The sequence below is a fragment of the Oncorhynchus keta genome, chromosome 6 (assembly GCF_023373465.1).
Source record: "Oncorhynchus keta strain PuntledgeMale-10-30-2019 chromosome 6, Oket_V2, whole genome shotgun sequence".
Classification (NCBI taxonomy): domain Eukaryota; kingdom Metazoa; phylum Chordata; class Actinopteri; order Salmoniformes; family Salmonidae; genus Oncorhynchus; species Oncorhynchus keta.
In genome coordinates this window covers 30841858-30854158 of record NC_068426.1, presented here as the reverse complement: position 1 = coordinate 30854158, position 12301 = coordinate 30841858, and positions in this window count along the sequence as shown.

Below are 12301 nucleotides of genomic sequence, written 5' to 3'. Positions count from 1 at the left end.
AACGAGTCTATGTACCGGCTGTTTCAGAAATTTTTGTAGATATATTTGATTGAATGAAGCGAAGTCATTATCTCTCACGTTTGGTAATGTGAGGAGATCAAGGCGGGTGTTTATTTATGTTTCCGCATATTCCGGAAACATTGCTAGAATAGATATCCAAACTACGCCGAAAGGGTGAATGTCAAAGTTAACAAAGTGAGAGCAGACATTTTTGTTTTTCCTTTGTTCCCTGTTTGATTTTAGCTTTTTGCTATCAGTGACCCCTGGTGATGAAGAATCACTAGTATTTTTTTTTTTCTTCCTAAAAAAAATTCAGGTGGCATACGTTTCTCACACCTATTACAATGGGGCACACTGTCTGGTATCCAATCAACTGATTTGATATCATTGTCTCGTTCAATTTAGTAAATAAGTTAAATTGCTATACTACCTGTTCAGGTCGTTCATTGGGATAATACACAATTTGTGCCAACCGATGAGACATTGTTAAACTTTTCCACATTAACTTAAGTACATCACCACTTTCAGGTTAATCAAAGTTTAAATCCCAAATAACCTAGGTATGAGGTATGATTCATCAATAATTATTTCTAAGTAATTCAGGCTACACTGTATATCATTTTTACCTGATTTGATATCATTGTCTTATTCGATTTAACCGGGAAGTTGAATCGCCCAACAAACCTTTTTCAGGGTTCTTCTTTTGGATGACGTCCAAATGTATTTGTTCTAACCAATGAGACATTTTAAACTTTCCCCCATTTAACTTAGAAACAGCAACGGGTTCAGGTGAATTAAAAGTTTAATTCTCAAAGAGCAATCAATTAAGAATTACTTTTGCAAGTTCATTAAAAGCCCAACTTCCACATTACTGTAATTGATGATTCATTGACGTCTATAAACTGATTTAAATCGTGTTTGCAGCTTCCAACTCAACCCAAACTTGACATAAATTGAAATAACTGATAATCATAATAATGAGCAAGCTATTAGGTGGGTTGCCATCCCTTCCTCCACTAATAAGTGAACCCTCACCCACCAAAAGATTGATCGCTGACCTCAGCAGCTATGCAAATCCTAACTATGGCGAGGGGCTGAAAATTAGATTTCGATGCCATAAGTGAAAAAATAATAGAAATAGTGCAAGACGCTCTCCAAAATAGACCATCAGACTCTGAAACAGATGTTGCGACATACCAGGTAAGCAGCATTGAAACAGCTGATTCCTCTCCCATTCCGATCGAGGACCCGCTGGGTCACGAGCTACTGACGTACACCCGGTGAACTTGGTCAGGAGTCCAGCATTTGTGGCAGATGACGTAATGACAAGTTCAACTCGGAAACTTACCAAACATGAGGTTTTCCTGTGTGGCTTGGGAGAATCACCAAATAATACATACTGCCCTCCATTGGCAGGCAGCATGTGCCTAAACGGCACAATTGTGCATCCTGGTTCAACAACATTTCAAAAGTGACTGACTGCCAACCCCTGGTGCCGAAATGTTCAGATTCCCACTTGGTACCCCAGACGATACTCACCACTTTAGGGATATGTGCGCTATCACTCCGAGGTGGAAGCAAGGAGGTATCTCACTACCTACTAACTGGTTGTCAAGAACCTTCCATATTAAATCTAAACTCAGCAAAAAAAAGAAACTGCCCTTTTTTCAGGACCCTGTCTTTCAAAGATAATTTGTAAAAATCCAAATAACTTCACAGATCTTCATTGGAAAGGGTTGTAACAATGTTTCCCATACTTGTTCAATGAACCATAAACAATTAATGAACATGCACCTGTGGAACAGTCGTTAAGACACTAACAGCTTACATAAGGTAGGCAATTAAGGTCACAGTTATGAAAACTTAGGACACTAAAGAGGCCTTTCTACTGACTCTGAAAAACACCAAAAGAAAGATGCCCAGGGTCCCTGCTCACCTGTGTGAACGTGCCTTAGACATGCTGCAAGGAAGCATGAGGACGGCAGATGTGGCCAGGGCAATTCATTGCAATGTCCGTGCTGTTAGACGCCTAAGACAGCGCTACAGGGAGACAGGACGGACAGTGGCAGACCACGTGTAACAACACCTGCACAGGATCGGTACATCACACCTGCTGGACAGGTACAGGATGGCAACAACTGCCTGAGTTGCACCAGGAACGCACAATCCCTCCATCTGTGCTCAGACTGTCCGCAATAGGCTGAGAGGGGATGGACTGAGGGCTTGTAGGCCTGTTGTAAGGCAGGTCCTCACCAGACATCACCGGCAACAACGTCGCCTATGGGCAAAACAAACCCACCGTCGCTGGACCAGACAGGACTGGCAAAAAGTGCTCTTCTCTGACAAGTTGCGGTTTTGTCTCCCCAGGGGTGATGGTCGGATTCGTGTTTGTCGTCGATGGATAGATTGTTACACCAAGGCTTGTACTATGGAGCAGGATCGATTTGCATGTGGAGGGTCCGTCATGGTCTGGGGCGGTGTGTCACATCATCATCGGACTGAGCTTGTCATTGCAAGCAATCTCAACTCTGTCTGTGCGTTACAGGGAAGAGATCCTCCTCTCTCATGTGGTACCCTTTCCTGCAGATTCATCCTGACATGACCCTCCAGCATGACAATGACACCAGCCATACTGCTTGTTCTGTGTATGATTTCCTGCAAGACAGGGATGTCAGTGTTCTGCCATGGCCAGCGAAGAGCATGGATCTCAATCCCATTGAGCACGTCTGGGACCTGTTGGATCGGAGGGTGAGGGCTAGGGCCATTCCCCCCAGAAATGTCTTGGAACTTGCAGGTGCCTTGGTGGAAGAGTGGGGTAATATCTCACATTATCTGTTCAGGGACACATTATTCCACTTCTGTTAGTCACATGTCTGTGGAACTTGTTCAGATTATGTCTCAGTTATTGAATCTTGTTATGTTCATACAAATAGTTACACATGTTAAGTTTGCTGAAAATAAACGCAGTTGACAGTGAGAGAACGTTTTTTTTTTTGCTGAGTTTATGTGGGAGCGGACATTTTGGTTAGGTTGGGGTTTAAAATTGATACCGTATACCAACTTCTTTGGTCACTGGCGCAACCAGCCCAAAACGCCTTGACTTTCGACCCTGTGCAAATGGCTTCCGGACAGACTATTCCTGGAGCTTGCAAGGTGATAACTGAGTCCGCCGTGGTGATACCTGCGAGAACCACAGAGGTTTTGGGGAGACTGAGCCTGGCGCCCGGATACCGGATGGAAGGCAACACTGCGTTCCTCCAACCCTCTCCGCGACTATTCGACTTTGGCTATCAATGGGAAACCGTTAGTGGAATTAAACGCTAGATCAACTTACCTTTGAGTGCAGAATCTGACTCAAGCGGATATTTCCATTCTTCTGTACACTCAGCTAGGAACATTGATTGACTACTCCTTCCATGATTTTGAACTTGTTGTTTCTGTGATTGGGCCTCTTCCTTCCTCCCTAGACCTATGTGTTGAGGAAGGGACACTTCCGTAAAAAGCATTCACAATAACTCCCGTATTGCCACTTGACTACGCATCGACATTCAGGCTGGATGTCGATTCTGAAAACGAGCTGCTGATCTACTCCATCGTCACGGAGGATGATATCACATCTCCTTCTGCATGTGAAGTACACACTGCTTAGATAACAGCTAATGATTCCCCCACCATTGACACACCTTCTCCACTTGATGAAGACCTTTACAATATCGCTGAACCATATCCTGGGTTCCATGCGCAGGTACTACAACTACTATCTGAGGCAGACGCACTTGTCAATGACATTGAACAACAGCAGTTGCGGGACTTGTTTGTCAAAATCAGAGAGATGTGGTCAACAGACTCGCTGGATTGCGGGGTAACAGGTATTCATGTGGTGCGTATTCCTACGCCACCAAGAGCAGCTCCTACATTTGTGAGACAATGCAAAATTCTATGCGGTACAAGAGATTATCGATTCCCTATTAGCTAAACAGATCATCAGGGAATGTAACACTATGTACAGTGCCCCCGTGTGGTCTGTTCTGAAACCAACAGGTAAGTGGCGTCTTACCGTCGACTATAGACAACTCAACAAGCTGGTTCCGTTGTCTCGTTGGCCAATGACACAGTTTGACCAAGATTTGCCTAAAGTGGCTAATGCAAAGTACTTCTCTAATGTCAATGTGGCCAATGGTTTCTGGACCATGACAGTTGACCCTCGTGACCAACAGATGTTGGCCTTCTCTTTCTCGAACAAGCTCTTCACATTCAATCGTTGCCGGTTCGGGTATGTAAACTCCCCCACAGAGTTCAACATCTTCCTACACAAGGTAAAGCCAGATGCAGACTACAGGGGCACGATAATCTAGTTGGACGATGTTCTCATGAGGAGCGAGACTTGGTCACATCACCTCAATGAGATGGACTATGTTTATACCCAACTCAGGGTGACAGGGGCTAAGTTTGTTAATATGAAAAGACAATGATGCAGGACCAAGGTAAACTTCGTGGGACTTCTGGTGGGTGCTGAAGGCATCCTGCCACAATCTAGCAGAATCCAAGCGTTCCGCAACATCAAAATGTCAACAAACATTCATGAACTGCGTAGCTTCTTGGGAGTTTGTAATTACTCCCGTCAGTTCATCGAACATTATGCAGACTTGTCAAAGCCTTTGACCCACCTTCTTCAGAAAAACCTGCTTTGTGAGGCACCCTGCCTGGTATTCCCCAACAAACAAAGACAAGCCGTTCTGTTTGGAAGTCGGTTTCTCAGAGCACTGTCTTAGTGCTGGGTTGTGCCAAAAATACAACCAAGACAGACATGTGGTTGCTTAGGTGAGCAAAACACTCAACCCTGCTGAACACAAGTACTCAGACTGCGAAAAAGCGCTGCTGTCAACAGTCTGGGTGTTCAAACACTTCACCAGTTATGTCGGCGGACAAAATGTGATAATTGAAACTTGTCACCAGCCAGTGACTTTTCTGAAAAGCCAGCGAATCCGTGAGGGAACTCGACACAACAGCAGGATAGCGGCTTGGCTCATGACACTGCAGGGCCATGAAGTGGTAGTTAACTTCTTTGGGCTCATTGGGACGCTAGCGTCCCACCTCGACAACATCCAGTGAAATTGCAGAGCGCCAAATTCAAAAGACAAAAATAGTAATAATAAACATTCATGGAAATACAAGTGTTATACATCGATTAAAAGATTAACTTCTTGTTAATCCAGCCGCTTTGTCAGATTTCAAAAAGGCTTTATGGCGAAAGCATACCATGCGATTAACTGAGAACAGCACCATGCATACAAAAGCATACAAACATTTTCCAACCAATCAAAGGCATCACGAAAGTCAGAAATAGTGATAAAATAAATCACTTACCTTTGAAGATCTTTCTCTGTTGGCAATCCAAAGTGTCCCAGCTTGGGTTGTGTATCGGAGGAGGCATGACTTTCAACCTTCGTCTCTCCCGATCCTGTACGGGGGTTGTAGCGATGAGACAAGATAGTAGCTACTACAACAATTGGATACCATGAAATTGGGGAGAAAAAGGGGTCAAATTCAAAAAAATAAAAAAATAAAGGCGGAGGTGGTCGCAGGCACGCGCATCGACGAGATGCCGCACCCGACGGGATAAGAAAAAACGACTATCGCTCACACGGTCCCAGAACCCACGGGACTGAGTGTATTTAATTTATCAAGCAAGATATTGATCCCTGCCCATGTCTCCTTGCTTAATAAAGGGTTATCTTTTGTGCATACAACCCAGTGCAACGATTTCGATGTTAAGTTGTTTAACATGTTTAAGTTTTTTAGAAACATCCGTTTAAGGGAATTCTTTAGCTCCCTTAATCCTGATATTTCTATTGAACCAGTAGGTTACTCACCTGCACATACTCCGACTCCTTTTAGAAGCAAGAGTTATTTTATACCTCCAGCCAATCGCAATCACTCTATCGAGATATATTGCAGGCTTGTTGAAACAGATGTTGCTTATCTCCTTAAGAACAAACAGGAGTCCAAATCTTTCCATAATTTACCTTAGGATGAAAAACAAGCTTTGCTTGATTTACAATCCGATACGTCAGTCATTACTCGCCCTGCTGATAAGGGTGGGTCGGTGGTACTCATGGATAGGACAGCTTTTGTAAATGAGTGTCATAGACAACACCTTTACCAAGAAACTCAGAAGTGACCCCACTTCCCAATTTCAGAATACTATCTTTACTGTCCTAGATGGGTATTTAAGTTCTGGTCAGATAACTGAAAAAGAACAGAACGTTTTGGCTATTCAACACCCTAAAATTGCCACTTTCTATACTTTGCTGAAATTACACAAGAATGTTTACAAAACCTCCAGGGTGCCCTATTGTAGCGGGCATTGATGCAGTAGCAGCCCCTCTATCGACTTTTGTTGACTTTTTAATTAGACCACTCGCAGAACAGCTCCCCGCCTTTGTAAAGGACACCAGCAGTATGATCTCTATCATTGAATCTCTTGATCCTCTCCCTGAGAATAGTTTGTTAGTTACTTTTGATGTTGAGTCGTTATATACAAATATTCCACGCGGGGGCGGTATGGAAGCTATGGAACATTTTGTTCTGCAACATGACCCTAATGAACTACCTTCCAGTGCCTGCATTATAACATTGGCTGAAATAGCACTCACACATAACTATTTCATGTTTCTAAATTATTTCTTAATTCAGACGAAGGGTACTGCTATGGGATCCCCCATGGCTCCTAACTATGCTAATTTGTATGTGGGTTACATAGAGAAACAGTCTATTTTTAATCCTCTCAAAAATGTTTTCTTGCCTAATATCATTATTTGGAAACGGTATATTAATGATATTTTTGTTCTATGGAGGGGTGATGCAAAACAGCTCCAGGCACTCCATGCTTTTCTTAACTCCTGTTCTGAACATTTGAGATTTACTATGCAATCTGATACACGTCAAATCAGTTTTATTGATCTTCTGATCTCGTGTGAAAACAATGTTCTATACACTGATCTTTACAGGAAACCTACTGATCATAACAGTTTGTTGAGGGCTGACAGTTGTCACCCACTTCCCTTGAAAAATAGTTTTCCTTACAGCCAATTCTGTCTAATAAAAATAATTTGCAAAAAACAATCAGATTTAGACAGAAATATGGCTGAGACGCAAATAAAATTCAAGGAGAGGGGGTACAAAAACGATCAGATTAAAATTGCCATTGAGAAAATTCAAAACAAAACGAGACATGATCTTTTTCAAGGTCAGTCTCGCAAAAAGATGAATTCTTGCGTTCTAACTACCCGCTATTCAAAGTGTTCTGAACAAATTAAGGGAATCGTTCACAAACATTGGCACATTCTAAGATCCGATGACAGTCTCGGTAATGTGTTTTCGGACCTTCCATTGCTCGTATTCTCGCGGGGCAGAAATCTCAGAGACAAATTGGTACACTCTGATTTACCACCCCAAGATATCCCTGCACAATGTCTATTTGCACCCCTACTGGATGGAAATTACAAGTGTAATGGTTGTGCTCAATGCAATGACACTTGTAGATCCTTCAAACACCCACAAACAGGGAAATTGATCCCGATCAAAGGTGTTATTAAGTGTTCGAATTATGCGTTTTTGAAGGATGGAGTTCCTTTGGCTGATCCTGATACTCTGCACCCTGGTCAAAACCAACCCAGCCGATGTAATCACGAGCGGACCCCTGACGAGAATCGTTCTCCATGATGATCCAGAACTCCTTATAACCAACTGCAGAGTACACACGCAGGGGGTGTATATACGCCTAGATGCAGAGAACGTCTACTTCCAACATATTCCACCAGCGGCACATTTGAGTTGGGCCGGGGCTGACTGGACCACCCAGGTACGCTCAGCTAGACACTGCTCATATGTTGGCCCAACTCCAAAAGTTCAGTCACCCAGTCAGAATTATCAGAGGCCAGGCGAGAAAAACAATTTGTCGGGGCGCTACTCTTGATTAGGTGCAACCGTACGGTCCCTATTTGCTCTAGGTACCACTGCTGTCAATGCAGTCAGTCTAGCCACAGTCAAGAGAAATGTTAGGGAGATTACTGAAGAGATGCCACTAATCCAGCAACAGATGAAAGCACAGGCACTCAGGTTGCAGCATGTGGGAAAGTCTCTCCGGGATACTATTTTGCTGGTAAACACACGCTACTCTCTTGAACAAACCCCTATCTGTAGGAAAGCTAGTAGAGGTCATGAACCATGACTATTCCCATGTTCAATTGGTTCGATTGTTATTGGATAATTGTCTCCGTGAAGTTAGCTCTTCTATGGACCTCTTGGCTATGAATAGTATCTACTCATATCTAGTGCCCCTTTCAGTGGTGCACGACATACTGACCTCAGCTACCACAACCACGATAAGGCCATTACAGTCACATTTGGCCTATAGTCTGGGTTCGGCAATCCCAATACACATTGATGTTGATTGTAATGAAGTGAGATTTTTACTGTCGCTGCCGGTTGTTGAACTGGAGAATATCTCTAGATTGAAAATGGTTCTAAATGTAGGATTTTGGCGCGACAGTACCCATGTAAAAATTGCCACACTCCCAGTCATAGCTTATCAGGAACACAATCCAGATTTCTATCTCACCCCTAACCTGTTAATGTGTACTCTAACTAAAGACGTCCACTAGCTCTGTCCTAGCAAACCATTCGTCAGGGATAACACTGAGCGCCTTTGTGGTCTCAAGCCTATCACCAGCGAAGAACGCTGTAGAGCCAAACTAACAGCAAGGGATGGGGTCACCACCACACAAGTTGAGGTGGTAGGGAATCGATGGCTGGTAAACACCCTGTTCACGTCCGCCACTATGACTTACAAACGCCATGACTCAACCACCCAATTGAACCTCCCCAACCAGTCTGTTTTTGTTAAGGTCCCACAGGGGGCGATTATCCACATAGACGACCTAGCTTTATACCAACTTCCTGACGACAGGATAGACACAGATAATGAAATGCCTGACGCTTTCGCTAATCGTTCCCTTGAATTACCAATAACCATTCAAAACCAAATTCAGTACGAGGGACCGATGAGTGTAGATCTTAGCGTACTCGATGAGGCACTTTTATGGATGAGGCACCCAACTGAATATAAACCAAAATACTGGTCGGTCACCCGCTCTTGGACGGTGCTGGACAGTATCCTGATGGTGACCATGATCCTTGGTCATTGGCGTGTGCACCTACTATGTACACAGGCACACACGTGCAATGGAAGGCCTAATGAGGTCTTATACTAAGATCACCAGTGGGACGGAAGTGATCACGATTTTCGGAAAGTTGGCAATAGATCCTGAAACCCCATCAGGGGGTCCCATCCACAGCAGCCCCAGCCTCCTGTCCCGAATTCACTAGGTCAGCACCGTAGGTCCCCAATATAAACTTTGTCAGTCAGGGTGCCATTTTTCCAAGTGCCTTTATTAACCCACCTTCAAGTAGGATCGTCTAAGACATGACGTTAGAGACAATAGCATGATAGAGTCATTTATTATATAGAACATAGTCCAAATTAGATGATAAAGGTGTGGTAGCTATCTTTTGTTTGTTTTTAATTTTTGTTTAATTTTCTTTTACACTTAGGAAGTGATAGAGCCATAAACAAGTTCCCCATACAACCACCAGTTAGTGCCACAACGCCGCTCATTTGGGGAAGAAATGTAATGATATATTGCCAGAGTGTTGTGCGTTATTAACGTCTGCCTAAGTCAACCGGACGATGGGATGGAACACAGAAACCACAGCCGGTCCTCCCCTGTCAATTCTGGTGATGGTCTGCAGCTTGCAGAAATCCTATGGAATGTGTTGGAAGAAAGTGGGGAGTCGGTGAGAGTCACAAGAAGTGGTCTTATTTTTTTGTGTGTCTGAGGAGCCGAAGAAGCATATTTTAAGACTCAAAAAATATATCGGAGTGGAATGTTTCCCGCATGAATTTTCGCAACAGGGCAGCTATCAAGGGGGTTATTTCTGGGGAGGCAAAAGAAATAAAGACAGAATATGTAACTGAAGACATCGATGGAGTGGTTGGTATATGTCGATTGGCCTGTATGGTGGACAGAGAAAAGATGTTCACTTCACCCATGCTACTGTTCTTTGAAGAGTCTCTCTCTTCTCCTATAAAGTTAGGATTCATGAGGTGCCCTGTAAGAGCTGTTGTGCACAAGCCCCTTCAGTGTCACTGTGGGGACGATGTCATCGATGCACTTTTTGATCAAGCCAGTGACTGATGTGGTGTACTCCTCAATGCCATCGGAAGAATCCCAGAACATATTCCAGTCTGTGCTAGCAAAACAGTCCAGTAGCTTAGCATCGTTCTTTAAAAGTAATTTAAATTAGCATTCCCCTTTCAAAAAATGTGGAACTAAGAACAGATATAGCCCTGACTGCCTTCGACCAGCACAAAAACATCCTGTGGCGGACTGCACTAGCATCGAATAGTCTCCGCGACATGCAACTTTTCAGGGAAGTCAGGAACCAATACACGCAGTCAGTCAGGAAAGCTAAGACAAATTTTTTCAAACAGAAATTTGCATCCTGTAGCTCCAAAACGATTTGGGACACTGTAAAGTCCATGGAGAATAAGAGCACCTCCTCCCAGCTGTCCACAGCACTTAGGCTAGGTAACACTGTCACCACCGATAAATCCACGATAATCGAGAATTTCAATAAGCATTTTTCTGCGACTGGCCATGCCTTCCTCCTGGCTACCCCAACCCCGGCCAACAGCTCCGCTCCCCCCCGCAGCTACTTGCCCAAGTCTCCCCAGCTTCTCCTTCACCCAAATCCAGATAGCAGATGTTCTGAAAGAGCTGCTAAACCTGGACCCGTACAAATCAGCTGTGCTAGACAATCCGGACCCTTTGTCCGCCGCCATTGTTGCAACCCCTAATACCAGTCTGTTCAACCTCTCTTTCGTATCTTCAAAATCCACAAAGATTGGAAAGCTGCCACGGTCATCCCCCTCTTCAAAGCAGGTGACACTCTAGACCCAAACTGTTATAGACCTATATCCGTTATACCCTGCCTTTCTAAAGTCTTCGAAAGCCAAGTTAATAAACAGATCACTGACCATTTTGAATCCCACTCTACCTTCTCCGCTGTACAATCCGGTTTCCGAGCTGGTCATCGGTGCACCTCAGCCACGCTCAAGGTACTAAACAATATCATAACCGCCATCGATAAAAGACAGTACTGTGCAGCTGTCTTCATCGACCTAGCCAAGGCTTTCGACTCTGTCAATCACCGTATTCTTATTGGCAGACTCAACAGCCTTAGTTTCTCAAATGACTGCCTCGCCTGGTTCACCAACTACTTCTCAGATAGAGTTCATTGTGTCAAATCAGAGTGCCTGTTGTCCGGACCTCTGACAGTTTCTATGGGGATACAACAGGGTTCAATTCTCGGGCCGACTCTTTTCTCTGTATACATTAACGATGTCGCTCTTGCTGCAGGTGATTCCCTGATCAACCTCTACGCAGACGACACCATTCTGTATACATCTGGCCCTTCTTTGGACACTTTGTTAACTAACCTCCAAACGAGCTTCAATGCCATACAACACTCCTGTGGCCTCCAACTGCTCTTAAACACTAGTAAAACCAAATGCATGCTTTTCAACCATTCGCTGCCCACACCCGCCCGCCCGACTAGCATCACTACTCTGGACAATTCTGGATAACTAAAAATACTTAGGTGTCTGGCTAGACCGTAAACTTTCCTTCCAGACTCATATTAAACATCTCCAATCTTAAATTAAATCTAGAATCGGCTTCCTATTTCGCAACACAGCCTCCTTCACTCATGCTGCTAAACTTACCCTAGAAAAACTGACTATCCTACTGATCCTCGACTTCGGCGATAGCTTCCAATACTCTACTCAGCAAACTGGATGCAGTCTATCATAGTGCCATCCGTTTTGTCACCAAAGCCCCTTACACCACCCACCACTGCAACCTGTATGCTCTAGTCGGCTGGCCCTCGCTACATATTCGTCGCCAGACCCACTGGCTCCAGGTCATCTATAAGTCTATGCTCGGGAAAGCTCCGCCTTATCTCAGCTCACTGGTCACGATAACAACACCCACCCGTAGCAAGTGCTCCAGCAGGTATACAGTGGGGCAAAAAAGTATTTAGTCAGCCACCAATTGTGCAAGTTCTCCCACTTAAAAGGATGAGAGAGGCCTGTAATTTTCATCATAGGTACACTTAAACTATGACAGACAAAATTAGAAAAGAAATTCCAGAAAATCACATTGTAGGATTTTTTATG